Source organism: Heterodontus francisci, chromosome 20 (genome assembly GCF_036365525.1).
Source record: "Heterodontus francisci isolate sHetFra1 chromosome 20, sHetFra1.hap1, whole genome shotgun sequence".
Classification (NCBI taxonomy): Eukaryota; Metazoa; Chordata; class Chondrichthyes; order Heterodontiformes; family Heterodontidae; genus Heterodontus; species Heterodontus francisci.
Window position 1 is genome coordinate 33,718,599 of NC_090390.1, and position 23,978 is coordinate 33,742,576.

Sequence of the window (23,978 nt, forward strand, 5' to 3'; positions counted from 1 at the left end):
TAAGGTTGAAACACATCACGTAGTGGATTTAATGCTACGCACATTAATTGAAGCAATCCTTATACCCATTTTTTAAAAGTTAATTGTTGCTTCCCATACCATTTGTCCTTGCTGGTCCCAGTCCTTCGGGATGTTCCTGCATACCCATAGTGTGCGCAAGCTGTTTCACGTTCGTTGGACTCAGAAACCCCTCCTGGTTTTTCATGCAGGGTTTGTTCCGCTGGGGTGACATCAGGGGGGGTGGGGTGGTCTTGTAGGCAGCAAAGATTGGGCTGTCCTCTGCTGTTCCCCTCTGTTCCTCCTCAAAAACATCATTGCTCCTGGATTCCTGGAGCTGAAGTGTGCCAGACGTGTCTTTGTTCTCGGTGTCCCGGAGCTGGGATGCGCTGGCTATGTCGTTCGGTGTGGCGCTTTGGGGTTGGGGCACGCCGGGCCCATCACAGCTTCCAGTGCCCGGGGGCTGGGGGGCTTTATCTTCCAGCTCCTTGGAGTTCTGCCACCTCTTTTGAAGGGGTCGTCGTTCCTGCACTTCTTCGTCCAGTGAACAGGAGCTGCTGTAGTCTGTCTCAGAAGGTAGCCTCCTCTTGCCACTGGTTTGGGTGGTGGTCTGTTCCGCTTTTGGAGGTTTTTATTTTGTGGTTTTCCTTTGTACCACTTGCCACTGACCTGTTTGTCTATCTGCTGCCTCCTCCTCCATTGATTCTGTCTGTGGAGGAGGGGTTTCCGGGCGCAGGGTAGGTGCTGGGTCACTGGTTTCAGCTGCCTCCCCTTTCTTCTCCTTCTCAGGTGGAATTTCCTCACTGCGGAGAAGGTTGCTTGTCTCCTTTCCAGCACCGGACGCCTTCGTCGAACCTTCTCCCGGCCTTTCCTTGGACCTTGCCGCCTGAGCATAACTGAGGCAGCGTTTGGGGCAGGTTTTGTAGAGGTGGCCTGCCGCCCCGCACAAGTTGCAACACTTAGTCTGCTTACAGTCCTTGGTCTGACGGCCTTCCTCCTTGCAGTTCTTGCAAACAACCGTGCTGCAGTTAGCTGCCACGTGACCAGATTTGCCACAGGTGCGACAAACTCTGGGCTGCCCTGCGTAGACCAAGAAGCCTCGACTTCCCCTGATAACGAAGCTGGAGGAAGGGTGGATAATGGCTCCGTTGGCATCGACCTTCAAGGTGACCTTGACCTGCCGCTTGCTGGTCCAAATCCCAAAGGGGTCCTTGACATCAGTGCTGTTGCCAGCCACCGAGATGTACCTGGCGAGAAAGGTGAGTACATCCACCACAGGAACATGGGGGGTTGTAGAGGTGAATTGTCACCACCCGGTCATGTTGTGACGGAAGCGTGAAGAGCGGCTCCGCTGTGAGGATCGACAGTGACGCCAGGTCCCCTTTCTCCTTGAACGCCTTCAGGAACTTGATGCATCCAGCCACATTCTTGAACGTCACGTCGAAATATCCACTGATGGGGAAATCCTGCAGGCAGAAGATGTCTGTAGCTTGAAATCCACAGCAATCGATGAGGAGTTTCTTGATGAAGAAGGTGCGATCGACCGGTGCATCTCCTACCTTGTCCTTCACCATCACCCGAACGGTGTTCCGCACTCCCTGGCCTGAAGCTCGAAAGTGGGTTATAGCCATTTCACTCAAAGCCTACCCAGGATCAAAAGCCACTGATCATGGTCTCTTCTCTGCCAAGTAAGTACTGATAAGAACAGATACTACAGTTGATCTTAGCCAAAAGGCCGAGAAGCGATTCTATGAAGTGGTTGTAAATTAACTGCATTGAACACTGCTTCTCCAAGTTCCCCATAATATGTCAAAGGGAGCTCAGAGTGTATGATGCATAAAGATGTCAACAGTGCAGGTCCAATCCCCATACAGGCTGTAGTAGTTTATGGAGGCCTGCCTCCTCGCCCTGTATCTGCGCTTTGCATCCAGCTTCGAAAAGAATCTGGCTCTTGCAAACTTTGGATTTAACTCTTCCAAAGTGGGGATTTTATGAGGACATGTTTTAACACCCACTTCAGCCGTCTGGGATCTAAACATACCCTGATGGTGCTGTCTTTTTTTGTCACAGCTGTTAGAGCTGCACCAATCCATATGCTGTTGAACATGCTGAATAATTTCCCATCTCTCCATCATATCCAGCTTGGCATTCAATTTGTTCTTGATGCGGACACTACATTTCTTTGGTGGATCTATAGAAGGAATTGTGTCATCACCCACATGTAGAGTAGCATCTCCTTTAAAATTTCCCATGGTATCAAATCGGTTTGGGGACATTCATTGCAAATCCTGAATGGGACTCAATGGAGTCACATCTATTTTGGTCTTGTGTCCTTGGCATACTGATCTCATGGATTGCTATGATTCAAAGCTCGCTACATGCAGGTCGCCCTGCAACTGCTGGACTAATGGTGTCGACTATGTGAAAGACCTGTTGTGACCATGTAAAGTTTCCAGACCTGCACTCTGTTATTGCTCCATTATAGTTGATTGGAGAACCATTGTACGCAGTGAGTCCTGCCTTTGTAGGTTGTATCATGGCTTCACATATTGCCAGTTACATTCTTTAGTATTCTCAGTGGCAAAATATTTGCACTTGCCCCTGTATAGGCCTTGAGTTGCAAGTTGTGCTGGCCACTCTTCTCTGGGCAGATGATGTCGATGGTGGTGAATGCTTCCTGCTGTGTAACCGCATCCAACTAGTGTGCAACTGTTACTGTTTTAAAAGCTTGTTCACCTTCAGTGCCCTCTATTTCACACATCCTTGTCTATCTTGCGGACATGTCTGTGTTTAGATTCACCTCTTCCGAATGCAACCCTGGGGGGAATTTTATGGGATGTGCAAGAGTGGATTTGGTAGCGTGTGGGGTGATGTATTTAGGCGGGAGGTGTTTTTTCGGATTCCCGAAAGCAGGATATTTTAGAGAAATTAAATTGGCGGCGTGTTTGCGGCATTCTGGGGTTCCCCCAGCACGGTGGTGGATTGCAGCTTTGCATTCATTTAAATAACATGAATACTCATTATCCTGTGCATAGTTAGAATTCAGTCCTACCTTCCAGATTAAGTGAAGCAAGTGCACCTACCAAGCTCTTCTGTGACTAGGCTTGGTGGCAACCTGCAATCAGTCGTCTAACTCTACTTGATCACAGATACCAATCTGAGATTGGCAGTTGCATTGTAACTGCAACTTCCGATAGTTAGATTATTAATTTTACACATTGCTAAAAGGAACTGCAACAACTACACATTAAGGTAAAATTTGTTCTTACTCATTTCACAAACTTTAGTTTCTTGTGATGTTTCCAAAAGACATTTTTTTTAAAACCTCACTCTCTCCATTTAACTGTCTCTTTGCTTGATGGCATGCTCTAACTCATTTTGTATCCTTGTCTCTTTCTGTCTGTCTCACTCTATAATTTCTCTCATTATCATCTCTGTATTTATTTGTTTCTGGCTCTTTCCCAAAGGCATGGATTTATGCACAACTTTATTTTTTCCAAGGTTTGTTTGACCATTTCAATCTGTAAGTTTGTATGATGCCATTCTAAATTACACATTTACTAATAAAGTGACTGGAAGTATAATACTGCTGTGTACATGATAATGTTTCCAAGCTGAAAGACAGACTAACATGAAACCAAGGTGCACAGATGGGACAAGAAAAGATCAAAGGCCCCACCAAAGGGATGAAATTGCTGGATTGTGTTGTCCACATCCTCAGGTCAGGTTTGGCAAGTTCCTGTCAGCTTCAGCTGTCTTGTACAATTATCTGTAGCATCGTGAACTGTAATATTATGCTGACTCAGACCTACCCCACATACAATAACCCTAGCTAGGATTTAACATGACTTGGATGAAGGTAGCTAAATTTGCAGATGACACAAAGATAGGTAAGAAGGCAAGTTGTCAAGAAGGCAAATAGAGTTTACAAAGGGATATAGATAGGTTAAGTCAATGGGCAAAAATTTGGCAGATGGAGTATAATGTGGGAAAGTGTGAACTTGTCCACTTATACAGGAAGAGTGGAAAAGCAGAATACTATTTAAATGGAGAGAGACTGCAGAACTCTGCATTACAGTGTTCAGCTTGCCACCTTGACTACAATGGCTATTAATTAAGCTGCAAAGGTACGACTGCAAAGTCAAATATAAGCCTGGGAATCTCATGGTGACCTCTGACCCCCTTAGCAGATTACCCAATCCAGAAAGTGTGAAGACATTCCATTAGATGTCCAGGTTGATGAAGTCGACATAGAGCTGGTAGATGTATTCTGGACAGATTTGATGTGTTTCGGACCTAGGAAGTGTGAAGAACTACAGGAAGAAACTTCCAAAGACCCAGTTTTGAAGGTATTATGGCAGCTCATTGTTAAAGGATGACCTAGCACATACTAGCAGTTCCTACAAAACTCAATCTTTTGGTCATACCGAGATGAGTTGGGATTTTCTAGTGGAATGATCTTCAAGGGAAGTCCAGTGTTAATTCCACAAATGCTTTGCCTTGACATTCTTTCACAGTTGCACCAAGGTCATGTTGGCATTGAGAAGTCCAGAAGGCTTGCACGTGAAGCTGTCTATTGGCTGGGAATTAACAGTGACATTGAGTGAGCAGTACGGTTATGTGATGCATGTCAAGAGCATCAACCAAGCCAAAGAAAAGAGCCACTCCATCCTTACAATGTTCCGTCACATCCTTGGTCAAGGATAGCCACTGACTGCTTGTCTGTTCATTACCGACTGCTTCTCCAAGTTCCCCATAATCTGTCAACGGGGGGTCGGTTAGCTCAGTTGCTAGACAGCTAGTGTATGATGCAAGAGGATGTCAACAGCACAGGTTCTATCCCCATACCAGCTGTGGTAGTTCATGGAGGCTTGCCTCCTTGCCTTGCTCCATGCTTGAGGAGTGGTGACCCTCAAGCTATGCAACACCAGCTGTCTCTCTCTAATGGTGAGAGATGCCTATGGTCCTTTGGGACTATGGCTAGAACAACAATAATCTGTCAACTGAGGGTCACATTAAGCGCATCAGTTACAATCTTCAGTTTATTTGGTCCGCCAGAGGAGATAGTGTCAGACAATGGCCTGCAATACACTGCCAAACCATTTCAAGATATGTGTAAGAAAGGGGCTGTGAACCATGTTACATTGTCACTCCACACACAAGGTCAAGTGGCTTAGCCAAAAGAATGGTACATATAGTCAAGTCATTGTAAAGTATCCAGAAACTGAACAAGATCTGCTTGTAGCTATGTTACACTTTGAGGCAACACCAATTGATAGAGGATTTTTATCACCTGCGAAAATTATATTTGGAAGGCAAGTCAAGACAACTCTTCCAAGTCATCATTTCATGAAATCTTTGTCAATCCAGGACAAACTGTTGGCTAGATAAGAAAAGATGAAAGCTGCACACTAAGTATACAGGCATTACAGATTGGACAGAAGGTCAGAGTGTTGCATCTGCAAGAGAAGACATAGTTCCCTGTGGAAGTGTCCAAAATCTGCAATGAGCCAAGGTCATATGAAGTAACCACCCCTAATGGAGCAGTACTAAGAAGAAACAGATGTCAGCAGATGGAACTAGCTAATAGCATTGTGCCTGACAACCCTATTGCTTTGAGAACACATTCACATTCGAATCCACAGAACATAGCGAAGAAAAGTGACAAGTGTAATGCTCAAGCGCAGGATGACCGTCAGAATACACAAACCGGTCAAGAGAAAAAAGTTGACAAATCTAGTTCTCAACCAAGCTACACAGTAACAAGATCAGGTCGAGTCAGTAGACCACCTGTATGTTTCAGAGAAACTTGATTAAATGACTTAAGAGTCAATGCATATGTTAAAAATTGCTCAAACCTGTTCTTTTTCATTATGTATATAGCTTATCTTTTGTGTTTTTCCATTTAAGGAAAGGGGGATGGTGTGGTATCGCTAACAGTCTGAGTACCTCACACATGATCACAGGAAGTGATATCAACCAACATGTGATAGGGTAGTTGGAGTCATGTTAGTCAACTAGTCACACATGTATGATGGAGCTCTCTTGTAAACTTGTTACTTCACAATAAAGAACCCACTACTTAACTACCATTCTGCTCAAATGAGTCCGTGGCTCAAAGACTGGGGTGGTAGATGTGGGTTCCCGTTCGTGGGGCACTGGCACCAGTACTGGGGAAAGTGGGGGCTGCACTGTTGGGCCAGTCTACACCTGAACCGTGCTGGGACCAGTGTTTTAGCCAGCTGCATAACTAGGGAAGTAGAGAGGGTTTAAAACTAAATAGTGGGGCAAGGGATCAAATTTGGGAAGATGTGGTAAATCAAAGAGTAGAGACAAGGCAAGAGAGAAAGGTATTAATATGGCAAATGATAAACAGACCATGACAAGAAAGGGACAGTGAGTACAAATCTAAGAGTAAATTAGCAGATAAGGCTAGGCGTTACAAAAATAATAAAAGGACAAAACTAAAGGCTCTGTATCTCAAAGCACACAGCATTATAGGAAGGATGTGATTGCACTGGAGAGGGTGCAGAGGATATTCACCAGGATGTTGCCTGGGCTGGAGCATTTCAGCTATGAAGAGAGACTGAAAAGGCTAGGGTTGTTTTCCTTAGAGCAGACAAGGCTGAGGGAGAACATGATTGAGGTGTACAAAATTGAGGGGCATTGATAGGTTAGATAGGAAGAAACTTTTTCCCTTAGCGGAGGGGTCAATAACCAGGGGGCATAGATTTAAGGTAAGGGGCAGGAGGTTTCGAGGGGGTTTGAGGAAACAATTTTTCACCCAGAGCGTGGTTGGAATCTGGAATGCACTGCCTGAAGAGGTGGTAGAGGCAGGAACCCTCACAACATTTAAGTATGTAGATGAGCACATGAAACGCCATAGCATACAAGGCTACAGGCCAAGTGCTGGAAAATGGGATGAGGATAGTTAGGTACTTGATGGCCGGCATGGACACAATTGGCCGAAGGGCCTGTTTCTGTGCTGTATAACTCTGATAGTTTCTTAGAATAGCACATTCTGGAGCCAACCAGAGAGCAGGCTAGACTAGACCCGGTATTGTGCAACGAGGTAGGATTAATTAATGACTTCATAGTGAAGGCACCCCTAAGAAGCAGCGATCATATGATTGAATTTTACATTCAGTTTGAGGGAGAGCAGAGTGGGTTTAAGACTAGTATTTTAAACTTAAATAAGGGCAATTATGAGGGCAAGAAAGCAGAGCTAGATAAAATGAACTGAAAAATTAGGTTAAGGGATAGGTCAATAGAGATGCAGTGGCAGATACTTAAGGGGTTATTTCGGAATACACAGAATAGATACATTCCAACGAGAAAGAAAAATTCCAAGGGGAGGACCCACCATCCTTGGTTAACTAAAATAGTTAAAGATCGTACCAAACTTAAAGAAAAAGCATATAATTGTGCAAATATGGGTGGCAGGTCAGAATATTGGACAGAATATAAAAAGCAGCAAAGAATGAGTAAATTAACAAGGTGGGTAAAATTAGAGTATGAGAGAAAGCTAACTAGAAATATAAAAACAGATAGTAAGAGTTTCCATAGATATTTAAAAAAGAAAAGAGTTGGCAAAGTGAGTGTTGGTCCTATAGAAAGTGAGTCTGGGAAATTAATAAGGGAAAATAGGGAGATGACAGATGAATTGAATAGGTATTTTGCATCGGTCTTCACCATAGAGGATACAAGTAACATGCCAGAAATGGCTGTAAATCAGGAAATGGAAGACAGGGAGGAACTCAAGAAAATTACAATCACAAGGGAAGTGGTACTGAGCAAATTGTTAGAGTGTGGGCTGAGAAGTTCCTGGGTCCTGATGGACTTCATCCTAGGGTCGATGCATTGGTTTGAATTTTCCAAAATTCCCTAGATTCGGAGAACTTTTCATTAGGTTGGAAAAGAGTGAATATAACTCCTTTATTCAAAAAGGGAGGGAGACAGAAAGCAGGAAACTACAGGCCAGTTAGCTTAACATCTGTCTTAGGGATAATGTTAGAAGCTATTATTAAAGACGTTATAGCAGGGCACTTAGAAAAATTCAAGGTTATCAGGCAGAGTCAACATGGTTTTGTGAAAGGGAAATCATGTCTAATCAATTTATTGGAGTTCTTTGAAGAAGTAACGTGCGGTGGATAAAGGGGAACTGGTGGATGTACTGTACTTAGATTTCCAGAAGGCATTTGATAAGGGGCCACATCAAAAGTTATTGTGGAAAATAAAAACTCATGGTGTAGGGGGTAACATATTGGCATGGATAGAAGATTGGCTAGCTAACAGGCAACAGGGAGTAGGCATAAATCGGTCATTTTTTGGTTGGCAAGATGTAATGAGTGGTGTGCCACAGGGATCAGTGCTGGGGACTCAACTTTTTACAATTTATATATATGACTTGGAATAATGGACCGAAGATATGGTTGCTAAATTAGCTGGTGACACAAAGATAGGTAGGAAAATAAGTTGTGAAGAGGCCATAAGAGGGCTACAAAGTGATATAGATAGGTTAAGTGAGTGGGCAAAGATCTGGCAAATGGAGTAGAATGTGGGAAAGTGTGAAATTGTCCATTTTGGCAGGAAGAACAAAAAACAAGCACGTTATCTAAATGGTGAGAGATTGCAGAGCTCTGAGATGCAGAGGGATCTGGGTGTCCTAATGCATGAATAGCAAACAGTTAGTATGCAGGTACAGCACGTAATTAGGAAAGCTAATAGAATGTTATTGTTTATCGCAAGGGGAATTGAATACAAAAGTAGGGAGGTTATGCTTCAGTTATACAGGAAATTTGTGAGACCACATCTGGAGTACTGTATACAGTATTGGTCTCCTTATTTAAGGAAGGATGTAAATCCTTTGGAAGCATTTCAGAGAAGGTTTACTGGACTAATACCTGGAATGGGTGGGTTGTTTTATGAGGAAAGTTTGGACAGGCTAGGCTTGTATCCACTGAGGTTTAGAAGGGTAAGACGCAATAAGATTGAAACATATAAGATTCAGAGGAGCCTTGACAAGGTGGATGTAGAAAGGATGTTTGCTCTTGTGGGAGAATCTAGAACTAGGTGTCACTGTTTAAAAATAAGGGGTTACTCATTTAAAACAGAGATGAGAGCTTTTTTCTCTCAGAGGGTCGTGAGTCTTTGGAACTCTCTTCCTCAAAAGGCAGTGGGAGCAGAGTCTTTGAATATTTTTAAGGCAGAGGTAGATAGATTCTCGATAAGCAAGGGGTGAAATGTTATCGGGGGTAGGCGGGAATGTGGAGTTGAGGTTACAATCAGATCAGCCATGATCCTGTTGATTGGCAGAGCAGGCTCGAGGGGCTGAGAGGCCTTATCCTGCTCCTAATTCATATGTTCGTATGTATATTCAAGATTGTTTGGTACCTTATTGCTGAAGAAGGCAATAACACAACAGTTACATGCCAGGGGTCATGTTGTGCTTTGATTTCAGGGTGGGAGGTCTTTAATGAGACTGCCAACTACATGAACATATTCCCTATAGAGGAACCATTTATCACTTTAATACCAAACATTGCTCTTTTCTGATTTAATTATATTCTATCCAGGGATTTGAATCATCATTCAAAACAGTCCTTTTTCCGGCCATAGTAAAGAATGTTGTATTTGTCTGTTGTCAAGATTTGAGGATAGCTTTGCTCAGAGTGGTGATTGTTTGCTGTTTCTCGATGGAGAATATGTTTACATATTTGGAAGTTGTATCAAGTGCCTCCCGCCATGAAATCCAAATTGTAGTGACTGTACAAAAGGTTAATGACATTGCTTAACCTTTTGTAGATCCACAGATGTTTTCCTGATTGTTATCCCTTGTGATACTTTAGCAGTAATTAATCTATGTTATGGATTTTCTTGTCTGGGGGTGTGCTACCACTGAAAATATATTGGGGATCATCTCCGTACTGCAGCTTCACAAGTCAGTAAATTACACTAATCGGAAATCTAGAATCTCTTTATTATTTGCATATACTGTGCAGAGAAAACCAAACTACAATGGCATTACAGACTGGAAACTCCTTGGATGTTTCCTTCCATCTATGCCAGTATTACATCACCAGATGTGTGGCATTAATGTAGTTGAAACCTTGCCTATGTGCATTTTTGGTGATGTTACACAGATGGAGCAGGAACAGCTCTGAGGAATCTCCACTGTATAAAATCATAGACGTTTTATGGCGTTTGGGGGAGGCGGTGTTAGTGCGGTATATGGTCACAAGTGTGTCTGTTCTAGCTTTTTGGTTGAGAAAGCCATATCTAATCTCACCACTCTGCTGCTTTCCAATAGCCCTGTATATTCCCCTGCACCAAATGTTTATCTATTCTTTCCTTAGCAGATGTAATAATCTTGGCCTAACTACATAGATTATATTTGTGCCTTTGCTGTCATAGTCACAGATGGGAAACTGAATTGCCAGTTTCACACAAATGTGTTATGTTGTCAGCATTTAAAATATCAGTTTTTAAATAGAGTAAGCTTCATATACCTTGAAATTAGTATAAACTCTGCTGTATAAGTACGCCTTAAAGAGCTAACCTTGGCTTTTGCAACATGTTCCAGAATTTCCACATTAAAAAAAGCCAAGTGATCACCAGGCTATGTAATGTTTACTTTTCATGTTTTAATGTTACATTACATTATGTACCTAGAATAAGAAAAGGCCATCAGGTCCATACATGCTCACCCCATTGTTTGCTGACCTCATGCCCATATACCTACTCTTCATTTTCCTACATTATAACAGTGGCTACGCTTCAAAAATACTTAATTCTTTGTGAAGGGATTTGGGATTGCATGAGACCATGAAAGGTGCAATATAAATGCAACTTCTTTCTTTCTTCCCGTGTCCAGTTTTAGGAAGAGGAAAAAAAAAGACCCGTAGCTAATTCCAAAATTGTCTGTCAAAAATTCCTCTCATATGTTATCCCTCAAATGCATTCATGCAAGCCCCTGGAGGCCCCAACACTACTGATTTTGCTGGAATTATCATCTTACCTTCCTGCTGCTATGATCATCTCATTTTTCAAAAATGGTGCAACAAATGTTTTGAACAGAGGAAGATAGGAACAGGAGTTGTCCATTCAGCCTCTTGAACCTGTTCTACCATTCACTGAACCTATGGCTGAACTGTACCTCAACACCATATACCCAACTTTGCTCTATATCGCTTTATGCCCTTAACTAACAAAAATCAATTGATTATAGTCTTGAAATTTTAAATTGAACCAGCATCCATAACTTTTGGGGAGAAAGGTTCAGATTTCTATTGCTTTCTATGTGAGTAAGCGATTCCTGATTTTATTCCTGAATGGCTCTGACTTTAAGCTTATACCCATTGTTCTGTATTCCCTTAACAGGGGAAAAAGTTTCTCTGTATTTACCCTTGTTTGGTTTCTGCATCGAGAGACAGGTTACTGGTGATAGTTGAGCCTAGGTAGGTGAACTCTTGAACCACTTCCAGAGTGTGGTCGTCGATATTGATGGATGGAGCATTTCTGACGGCCTGTCCCATGATGTTCGTTTTCTTGAGGCTGATGGTTAGGCCAAATTCGTTGCAGGCAGCCGCAATCCTGTCTATGAGTCTCTGCAGACACTCTTCTGTGTGGGATGTTAATGCAGCATCGTCAGCGAAGAGGAGTTCCCTTATGAGGACCTTCTGTGCTTTGATCTTCGCTCTAAGACAACCTGCCATCTGATCTTGTGTGGAGGAAAATTCCTTCTTCTGAAGACTTGAACGAATGTGAGAGCAGCAGGGGGAAGAAGATCCCAAACAGTGTAGGTGCGAGAACACAGCCCTGTTTCACGCCACTCAGGATATACAACCAACTTTATACAACTTGTCCTTGTAATTTAACTCTGGTATCGTTCTGGTGAAAAGGCCAATATATTTTGCCTGAGGTTCAGTGTCCAAACTGAGCACAGTACTCCAGATGGGTCCTGACCAAGGGCCTGTACAATGGAAATATCACTTCCTCACTTTTGAATTCAAGACCCTTGAGAATAAGGCCAATATCCCAGTAGCCTTTTTGATTATTTTTCATACCTGTGCACTAGCTTTTAGTGATTTGTGTATATGGACTCCTAAATCCCTTTGCTCCTCCACAGCTCCTAGTCTCATTATTTGGAAGGATTGGGAAGAGTCAACCCATGCTACCACCTTCGGTTATCGAATCTCACTTTAAATGGGCAGTCCTTAATTCTACCCGGCGCCACCATTTTGAACAATCTATCTACTTGCGTGTTATCGAATCCTTAATAATTTTAAATAGCCAAATCAAGTCGCCTCTCCAGTGATTCAAATTCAAGGCATGAAGTTTACCTCCATAGCTCAATGTGTGTAGCCTGGCGATCATCTTTGTTGGCCTCTGTATTTTCTCGAGAGCCAGGATGTCCCTCTTAGGATGGGATACTAAAATAGTACACAATACCCCAGGAAGAAGTCTTACAAAAGATTTGTATAACCTTATTATTCAGGCCTTAGTTTTGTTCTGAATAGTCACCCTTATAGACCCTTGTCACTTTACTCACAGCCCCCTGACACCATGCATGAACCTGAATGATCATAGCCAACTTTCTGTCACTTTTAAACTTAGGCCCACTTATTCCATACTCTTTTCTGAATTACCTGCATCTATGTTTATAACTCCACACTCATGTACATTGAAAGCTGCTTTCCAATCTTGGGTTCACGTCCCCAATCTCTCCAGATCCATTTGCAATATATCTCACCTATTCTAAGACCGTACAATGCAATATTATCTACATTAAATTACTGTATTGCCTGTGCACTCCTCCCGAAAATTGTGATTTCAGTGACACCTTGTGGTAGCATATCAGTACTCAACAATAATACAGCGAAATAAAAAGTTCAATTTAAAGGCACTTCATTATAGAGCTGATGAAATAGTAATGCCTGGAACTTTAATAGCACTTTGTCATGTCAAGACTTAAAACATTTCACACACGAAGTACAGTGACTCTAGTTATCCGGGAAAACATGGCAGCCATTATACATCAGCAACATCCCATACACAGCCCTGAGTTTGTGACTGCTTCCTCTGACTGCTAACCTCCTGTTCTGGCTATGTAGTTCAACATTCTACTGGCTTTGTTGATCACTGCTCTGCTTTGATTTGGACAAATTGTGTGTTGAGCGTACTAAGACTCCCAGGTCTTTCTTGGCTGCAGCTGTATCCATTTCAACACCATTTGTAGTGGACATGTGTGGCTTATTTTTACTTCCTATTTATGCTTCTCTGTAGTAAATTTTGTCTGCTATTGCTTCACCCGCTTACATTTTAATTCAATTCATACAGTAATTTGGGATGTCTCCTCCAATTCCTTTGACCCTCCTAATTTGGTGTCATCAGCAAATTTTACCGCTTTGGATTGAGTTTCTGAATCCAAGTTACTGAGGTAAATTGAAAACAGTTAGTAGTCCCAAAACTGAGACCTGGGACACTCCACTCTACTCCACCTCTCCCTCCCACCACCCACCCCCCCCACCCCCACCTCCCACCGTGATGTAACTCCTCTAATGAGTACTCATTGTTTTCTACCCTTCAATGCTGCCAGGACCTGCACTGTCCAAATTTGGAATCCTGGCATCACATCAGCCAGTCAGGCTGTGTGGCATCAGGATAGTGCCGATTCAATGTGAAATGAAAAAACAGAAATGCTGGAAATACAGAGCAGCTCTGGCAGCACCTGTGGAGAGAGAAACAGAGTTAATGTTTCAGGTCTGTGGCCTTTCATCAGAACCTGCAAAAGTTAGAAATGTAATAGGTTTTAAGCAAGTGAAAGGGGGGAAGGTAGGAAAAAGAACAAAAGCGAAGGTCTATGATAAGGTGGAAGACTGGAGAGATTAAACGACAAAAGGTTTCATGGTGCAAGGCCATGAGAGTGGTACCAATTCAATGCATTTGGACGCATGCAGGGAACACAGCTGCACCCGCCTGTATCCTTGGGGCTATACAGGTAGAGGCCTGCAGCTCAGCCTGCCCACAGGGAAGCCAGGTAGGCCTTCACAGCGACACAACAGAATTTTGTGCCAATAAGGCCTTCCTCCAATTTTCATTTTTATCTTTACAATTAAATCTGAAATATTTCACGAATGTATTTTGTGGAAGAGTCAAAAACTAAGGACTGTAACTATAAGATAGTCACTAATAAATCCAATAAGTAGTTCAGGAGAAGCTTCTCTACCCAGAGAGTAGTTAGAATGTGGAACTCACTACCACAGGAAGTAGTTGAAGTGAATAGCATCAATACAGTTTAAGGAGAAGCAAGATATGCACAAGGGAGAAAAGAATAGAAGGATATATTGATGGGGTTAAATGAAGTAAGGTGGGAGGAGGCTTATGTGGAGCATAAACACAGCATGGACCTGTTCGGTTGAATGGCCTGTTTCTGAGCTGTAAATTCAATGCAATACATTTAAAGGTCTTCTTGGCTCTCTTCTTGCTAACGCTTCAAAATTTAGTGCAGTTTGCAGTTATGAAACTGTTTCTAATATTTTTAATTTCTGCTTCTACTGCTGAAACGTTTCTTTTTGAGGGATGAGAGAGCTTTTCCTCGTTCGATATATGGGGACACCTGCAGCTGGAAAGTTGCATTTCTATAAATCAGCACTGGATGGAGCACCTTTCCCATTCCTTTTCTTCCGGGCAGTTTCTAAAGATTTCATCCTGGAAATTTAAAATGTATAAATGTAAATTCACGGGCCGTACATTCCCAGTGGAAAAGCCTCACTCGAAAAGAGTGCAGGTCAGAACTAGGATGACAATACTGTAGTTCAGATTCTCTAAAGCACAAAGCCTACAGAGTGCTGAATTATCTCTATACTGCTGTAGTATCGAGGCACTAGGAATATTTTTCCATGTCAAAAACTGAACAAAGTGTTTAATTTAAATTTATTGAAATTACTATCTGAATAATTTATTAGACATTACATTTTTTCTACAAGTGTTCAGCTGCAGTGGATTACCATAGTGCATTATTATTGCACCATTGATGGTGTGCAGTGTATAATATACTATAGACCAAAATTTGGTCTACATTTCAGATCTGTCAATGGATGACCCTAGCAGATAGCAGAGCTGATTGTACTTTGATTGTATTTTGCTTCATATCTTAAAAATCTACCTCTTCAACAGAGCTTTTAGTTCACAGTTCCTAATACCTCCTTTGACTTCACCCCTGCAAAGTGCCTTGGGATATTTTCCTACATTAAAGGGACAATATAAATGCAAGTTGTTGTTGCAGTATGCTGTCAGTACTGCTGGCCAGGTCTTTGTCCTGAGGTTTTCTTTGGGCAAACCATTTAATGTGTGTCCTTAATAAGTGTTTTCCTTATCTGACATTGCAAAGTTCCACAAGTGAAGTCTCACTCAATTTGCCTCTACCTGTTCTAAATGAAAGGGCAATTTAAGATAAAACCTTCACGAAATCTGGTTTACAAATAGTCATTTGGTCGTACAGAACTTGAATATTGCTGAAAAATGAGACATTTTGTCGAAGCTTTTCGTCTTGTACTCATCAGGACAAATCACAGGAATACCAATGTAAGGGAAAACAACAAATTTATATTGTATGAGAAGAGAGTGCTGATTGGTTGGCAAGTGGATCCTTATTGGTAAAGGCATTGTAATGGAGAATACACCAGTTTATGGTGGCTGACAGTTAACTGCCAAGCTTTTTTTGAAATTTAAACCAGGCAGCTTGACTCTGATTCCTCCGGGCAATACCTTGACCAATGAACCAGCGAATGGCTGTCACTTATTTTGTTGAGCTGAAACAGGCACAAAGTGTGTACATGTTCTTTCTGTCTGCAAAGAACAGGCTTTGTGTATTAATATATGTAGCTTCCAGTATGTGCAAATGCACCACACTGCGAGCCCAACTGATGATCTTAAATTGGTTGTCAGTGTGTAATTCTTATCACACTGAGGATTATTTAGCAAATGTTGTCTAATCACAGAATCACATCTGATGTTGGACACTGTTTTGAGTTTTGCAAGCATGGGCTGGTTGGGTACTGCCTGTACCTTGCCCATTACGAATAGCAGAAGGGACATGTTGGATACGATCCGCAAGTCTTTGAGACGTAAGGCCTATATACCAACCAGCCCGTGTTTGCAGAACTCAAAACACAGTGTCCAACATTAGATGTGATTCCGCAATTGGACAACATTTGCTAAATATCTCTATTTTCTGCAATGCTCAAATCAGGTTTACTGAAACAGTATTCCTTAACTAACATTATTGTTGGCAGAAACAGAGACAGTTTAACATAAACAATTTACGAATGAAAAACACAGATAAGCAAAATGTGTTATTTATCAATCATCACCGCTTTCCATATGCACAAATGGAAAAGTCCTAGAAGATGCTGCAGCAGAGGTGACAGGAAGGTACAATGTTGCCCATCTGTTGACCATGCCTGAAAAAACATTTTTTCTGACGCTACACAACAAAAAATCAAGACAATGACCCAAACCACCATTAAAACTGAATGCATATCACTATTTCCTGGGTCTCATACCAATCCTTCCAGACCTGAATACAAACAAACCTTTGGGTTTTCTCCACCAACCGCTTGCTTGTATATTCCAGTGAGGTGGGCAGATGATCCAATTTAAAGATTAGGGTACAGGCGTAGGGAGTTAATATGCTGTCCTTTCAGCTCAGTGACCTGTGTTTGAATTCTGCCTAGAATCCTTTTGTTGTCACCTGTAAGGAATCTGCAAGAAATTAGTTTGGCCAGTCTCAAATCAGATCCTAGTGAGTGTACATCAAATTTGGCCCAATTTGAATGAATTCAGTTCAGAAATGCCTTTGGAATTCATCCTATTTAATAGAAACTTAAGGCAACATCTTTATATTGATAGGTCCTCCTGATAGACCAATTATTGACAGAAGTTGACGGAGTGGTAGGCAATGGTAGATTGCAGCAAACCAAAGTTATAAAAGTCCCCAGGAGATCCAATAATGATCCATCAGTCATCCCAGAAACCTTTTAAAGTTAGCCTGAATAGACAGCCAACTGAATTATCAACTCATTAAAATTTGATCAGCATTTAAATGCGAATGAGGTAAGCTCTGTGTGTGTGTGCAAGCATATTTGTGTGAGCTGATTTTCCCAGACATTATGCAATGCAGTAGCCAGCAGTATAACCCATGTCTTTCTACGACCAATACTTGCAGATAATGATGTGCTGAATAATAATAATATTGTTTTTCAAAAACAGCTTTGTTAAAGGTGTTAAATATTATGCTTTCACAATATGGTATCCAGTCAAGATGCACTTGATGCCCTTCATTAGTACTGAGAGATAATAGTTCATCTCAAATACAATTTTGATGTGGAATTTCAGGAGCAATATATTGCCAGTATTAAAAAGACACACAAATATTACAACGCTACACAAAAATCAATTGCTAGAAAAATACTAGGGTATTAAAGGCAGTGAATCAGCCTGACAGGTTTAAAATTCCAGCATTAGTCAGTTGAATTAATACACTGCACACTCATTCATTGCTGAGTGATACTATGACTACATCAAGCCACATGGGCTGCTAAGTGATATTGTTTAAGAGAACTCGGGTCCCCTTAGAGTCATTTTTGTTCAATTCTCTCCACATCCTTGTGGTACTGTTGAAGTTATTTTGTGACTAGCACCCCGCCACCACCACCCCACCGGCCACTGCCCCAAGCCTAATAGATTTATCTGCTTTCTGTCCCTTGCAGTCTTTTAAGGCAGATCTTGGCTTTCTTTTGCATCAGTTATAGGGGCTATGAGTCATAATGCAGGAAAAACACATTTTCTCTTATTATGCAAGCTTAATGATCATGCCGAGCACAGTTCGAAAGCTTTGTGCTATCACAGTGAGAGCCTTAGTTCCTATCCTCCCTCTCCAAGAACAAGAATGACAGCTTCTTCCATCAGATTGACGAGCTGAATGTGAATTACAATTTCAAATGACAGTGTCAAGTGACCCTATAAATCTTTAAGCTGCTCCAAGGACCATGTTAAATAGTTCTAGGAGAGACAAAATATACTTGTAAAAGTAAAAAAAAATCATGTAAACAGCAGAAGTTAACAATGACATAATTAAAAATGTTATAAATAAAATATGCCTTTATTTTGAAATAATTATATTTTCACCAGATATTCAGCTAAATTTTGCATTAGATATTGTTACGTACAGGTGGGAAAGGTGGCGAGGAGTCTGTTACTATCGTCATCTGGTCTTATTGTAACAGGGTTTAATTTTACCACACTGTCCTTTGTGAATTCTTGTTCACAACTTGCCAATTATAAGGCAAAGAAATAAGCACAAACAGGCTTTCTTTGGTTTAAAGAAAAAAAGTGAAATTTATGAAACTTACTTAAACTCTAACACAGTACACGCCTACGGATATATGACACGCCCACGCTAGCATGCACACACGATATACACATGCAGATAGGGACAGAAAAGAGAAGAAAAGATAAAGTGGAACAGTTTGAGGCAATATCTTGTTACTGTACTTTGAGCTCGCTGTAGTCCTTGATTGTGGATATGGTCTTGCATTTCGTTAGGGTCCTAAATTCACATAGGAGACTTTTCTCTCTTTGAGCTTACGTGTCTTCAATGGTTTCCGAAGCTGGTGAGAGCGAGATGAGGGCAGACAGGAGAGAGATGTTCTTCAAACCAGGAGCCAGGAGCTTTCTGATTTCAAAATCTGCTTTTCCAGTTTAAAACTCCCCTAGTTGGCCAGCAGGTTGTCACGTGACCAACTGGTTTGACCAGGTCTCTTCTGTGTATTGGGGCAGGGACTGGTTTCCTGTCTCTTACTATGCACATGTCTTTCCAGTCGGGGGCTTGTAATTTTTAAGTTTTAATGTTCATGTGGTGAAATAATGGGTGCCTCAGACTTGGCAGGTTGGGGGGTGCGGGTGGGGAGTGGGTAGCCTGACACCTCCACACCCAGGGGAATGGAATGTGATTTGAAGAAAAATGGTGCATTTGAAGTGATGTTATGACTTTAATCCCTTGCAGGGACTAAACCAAATCAGGAGCACATCGCTACGAATCTCCTTTAATCAAGTTCAAACCAGACAAATTCTCAGACATTTATTTGGGTCCAAAGAATTACACTAGCTTTCCCTCCAAGAAAGAAAACCAACAGAGAATTTTACCATCTTTTGGATAGGCAACTTCTAATATTTTTATGGCTAAGTCATAAATATCCCAGATATTATAAGGGTCTGGGAAACTCTCTTCAATACGTATCTCTCCACTTAAAGAGACACAGAGAGGGGGTTCTTGTAATTGTATACGAAATACATGAGACGATTTATTAACTTTTATATATTTAAGAATTTAACGTGCAATAAACTTATTTGGATAAGTATATCACAATATCAAATATTACTGAGATGTAATACATATTCTTATTTCTAACATAGAATCCAAAAGTTTAAACTTGCTAATGTTACAGCAAAATTATCTTAGAATATCCATCAAAATTTAAAGTAAACTTGTACCTTAAATCTCCAAATAAGGCATGGGATGAGGAGCGTTGTTGAGGATTCAACACTCCTAAGTGATTGTTTCATAACCTTGTATTTTTATACTATTTCTAAGGTGTCATATGACTTTTGCATTAGATGTGACCTTCCTGTGTTCCCTTTTAAAATCTATATCTTTAATTTAATTTTTTACTGGAATTTGAAGTTGTGAGCCTTTATCTGGTCAAAATGTTCATAGTTGTATTTGCCTGACTTCTCTTGTTCCTGTGGGTACATTCCATTTATTGTTAATTACCTTTTCCATGGTACCCACAGCAACCTCCAGAGCTGACCTGTCTGAACAACAATCCCATAAACCAATTAGTTTTTATTGCTACCTTTTACTGAGGTCACACAGGATATTTCAATGTGTGTGTTTATCTCCCAAGTCCCTGCTAACAGCAATTCTATTCTAACAGAGGCCCTTGGTAGCAGAGATTCTATTCTAACAGAGACCTTGAAATATTTAACTCTACCATCTTGAAAGGGGAAATTCAGTGAGCACTAAAAACCAACCATTTATTCAATCTTTAACTCTAAAAGCATAATACACTATTTCCAAATGCTACGCAATCAAGCCCATTATACCTATATTCCTTTACACATTTCATGACAGAGTTTGAGAACAATATAAGATACAGAAAGAATTTCCATTCATTCACCAATCTTAAAGCTTATTAAAACTGGTCTGTTATGGGTGCCATTTAATTTTCTTTTTTTTCTCAGGAGAGTTAGTAGGGGGCAGGTCTATCCTGAACTCTGAGTCATGCAAAGACTTTTTACTTCAGGTGGTTCCCTTTTCCTCTGACTGGGGGGAAGGATTCTTTGTTACTCTTCCCTTTGTTCTCTGGGACATTCCAACCTGCAGGTATTTGTGCAGACTTAACTGCATTCCCCTGTGACACTTCGACTAGGTGAGGCATCGCCCTCATGGTTTCTCTGTTAGCTAGAGGTTTCTTTTTGTCTCTACAGGTTCCTGTAAATGTTGTTCGCAACTCTGGTGGGGTGCTTCTAGAGTCTGCATTTTTATAGGAGGATGTGGGGTCTAACTTTTCACATTCGTCGTGGTTGGTTGACTGGACAGTGGGGATTTTTATCCAGGATTTTCCACAGACTTCCTTGAACTTGCCCCTTTGGTCACTTTTTCCCCTTCTCTTTCTAAACTTTTGCCAGCCGTGTGCCTGCCAGTCCCCTTTCATTCTCGGCGGGAGGGTCCTCCTAACAATGGTACAGGACTCAGGGGTGTAAGTTTCACTGTAGGTTAGGGTTTCCCCTCAACCTGGCACATGTGGAAACTCCTTCAGTACTCCACCACATCTTTGTGGAGCTTTGGCCAATGGGGGCTTTGGTCTTTCGTATACCGGCATGTACAGCTACTGTAATCTTGTGGGCCCTTCTTAATATTTCTCCCGGTACCTCTGCGGCACCACTAACTGGTGAACCACTGTCCATTCCTTGCCCTCAGGTCTGTGAGGACAACTCCATTTCCTCATCAGTACCTCATTCTTTAAAAAGTAGCAATCAGGGACTACCTTTGCTTTACTTTCAGACTGGGCAGCCAGTGCTAACTCTTGCAATACTGGGTCGGCTCACTGAGCCTCCGCTAGGGAAAATCCATTTAATTCATTTCCTGGGTCTCCTAACTTTCCAAAGAAAGTCTTGGACAGGAAGATCTCATGGTCATTTGCCTGCAGTGCCAATGCAGTCTCCTCTGGGGGAGCTGGTTTGATCATCGCCTGACCCACTACACATTCAGGGAAACTGCAGGAGACCATCTCCTGCCACTGCTCTGTCTCTCTGACCTCCTGCGGTCTTTCTTTCACTACCAGGAGGGGCTACCACCTTCACCCCCACCAGATCATTACCTAGGAGCAGGTCAACCCTGTCCACAGGCAAACTAGGGACCATCCCGACAGTCACTCGTCCCGAAACTAAGTCGTACTCCAGATGTACCCGGTGTACAGGTACAGGCATACACTGCCCTCCAATACCATTCACCACCATTCTGATGTTCACTGCACTCTCTGGGGTGAAAGGTCAGGCTTTTTCCCTATAAAAGGGATTTGGTGGCCCCTGTGTCCCTGAGAATTACTATGGGCTTGCTTGCCCCACTCGAGGGATATGGGGTTACTTTCTCTTCAAATACAAAACCCTGATAACCTTCAGGAATCCTATTAACTGTTTCTGCACTGGCTGTAGTAAGCTTCCTGGGTTGCACTCTTACTGCAGTCAAAGCCACAGCTTGCTCTGTGCTTTGTATCAGGGTCCCATCTGCACTGAGTGGGCATGCCTTGATTAACCCTACTGGTTTCCCCTTTAGCTTCCAGCAGTCAGCTTTTAAGTGCCCTGCTTTATTACAATGGAAGCACACAGGTCTCCGGGTCTCATTCTTGCTCACAGCATCTTCCTTTTTGGCTGAAGGAGGGCCCCGTGTGTCTCCTGCTTTCCTTTCTTTTCCAGGACTGCCTGGGTGGAGATCACCTTCCCACCCTTTGTCCTTCTTCAGATTTTGGGGGTGATTAGGAAAGGTTCTCCCCTGGGAAACCGACTTATAAATTAAAGCAAACTCATTGGCCAGAACGGCTGCTTGCCGGGCTCCCTGAACCCGCTGCTCCTTTACATGGGTTTTTATTGAGAATGGGAGAGAGTTTTTAAATTCTACTAACAGGATTGCTTCTCTGAGAGTCTCTTAGCTAAGTTTTATTTTTAAAGCCCTCAGCCACTGGTCAAAAGCCAGCTGCTTGCATATTTCAAACTCCAGATAAGTTTGATTGGCTTGCTTTTTGAGGGTTCTAAAATTTTGGTGATGGGCTTCAGGTACTAATTCATAAGCCCCGAGGATAATATTTTTGGTCAGTCCATAATTTGATGAACTCTCATCTGGCAACAAGGAATAAACCTCATGGGTTTTTCCGGTTAGTTTGCTTTGCAATAAGAGAGACCAGGTCTCAGCTGGCCATTTTAATTGCCTTGCCAGTTTCTCGAAAGACACAAAAAATTATTCCACATCTTCCTCATTGAATTTTGGAATTAATTGAGCGAGTTTTAGCAATTTTATACCCAGCCTTGAATTCTGCTCCTCCATATTGGCCATGCTTTCACTATGGTTACTCTGTTGCCCCCTAGTTAACTCAAGTCATCTCAACTCTGGTTGGATTCTTTACGGAATATTCTCTTTCTCTCTCTCTCGTTCCCTCTCCTGTATTTGTTTTTCTTCATGTTCCATCTGGAAGGCTCTTTCTTTCTCTCTCTCTCTTTCCTCAAATTCAAGTTTCCTTTGTTCCAATTGTATCTTTGCTAACAATACCCTGTTGGATTCTGTTTCTGACACTGCTTCTGCTTCTTTAGATTCAAGGGAAAAATGGTTGGCCACTAGCCTTAGGAGTTCAGACTTCCTAGCCTTGGCATGTACAGTGATCCCACACGGCTCAGCCATTTTCCTCAACTCCTCCATAGACAGTGATTTTAACTTATCCCAAGTTATTTCACCCTGGCTTGGAGAGCTACTCGCTTCAGTTGCAGACATGTTCGTATTCAATCACACACAACCACAAGAAAACTAGTATTGATCTTTGCTCCTTTTGATTGGGAACAATTTGGCTTCCCACTTCCAATTTCACTCATTCGTCTGTGGGTAAAATTCCAGATGCCAGCACCCAATTTCTGTTACGACCAGGTGAGAAAGGCGTCAAGGAGTCGGTTACTATCTTCACCTGGTCTTATTGTAACGGGGTTTAATTTTAAACACACTGTGCTTTGAGCTCCCCCTTTGTGAATTCTTGTTCACTGCTTTCCAATTATAAGGCAAAGAAATGAGCACAAACAGGCTTTCTTTGGTTTAAAGAAGAAAAGTTAAATTTATTCACCTTACTTAAACTCTAGTGCGTTTCACACCTACGGGATATATGATGTGCCCATGCTAGCATGCACAGGCAATATACACACGCAGATAGGAACAGAAAAGAGAAGAAAAGATAAAGTGGAACAGTTTGAGGCAATATCTTGTTACTGTGCTTCGAGCTCGCTGTCGTCCTTGATTGAAGATATGGTCTTGCGTTTCATTGGGGCCCAGTATTCTTCTTAACCCTTGTTCATGTAGGAGACTTTTCTCTCTTTGAGTTTATGTGTCATAAATGGTTTCCGAAGCTGGTAAGAGCGAGATGATGGCAGACAGGAGAGAGATGTTCTCAAACTAGGAGCCAGGAGCTTTGATTTCAAAGTCTGCTTTTCCAGTTTAAAACTCCCCTAGTTGGCCAGCAGGTGGTCATGTGACCAACTGGTTTGGCCAGGTCTCTTCTGTGTATTGGGTCAGGGCCTGGTTCCCTTTGTTTCCACACTGTCTGGTGCTATGCAAATGTCTTTCCAGTCAGGAGCTTGCAATTTTTAAGTTTTAATGTTTATGT

The 23,978-nt window shown here is 41.9% G+C and overlaps 1 pseudogene; it reads right to left on the bottom strand.

Moving 5' to 3' along the window:
- Positions 1–1,612: 1,612 nt before the first annotated feature.
- On the bottom strand, positions 1,613–1,744 carry LOC137381000 (U2 spliceosomal RNA; annotated as a pseudogene).
- Between the last annotated feature and the right edge of the window lie 22,234 nt (positions 1,745–23,978).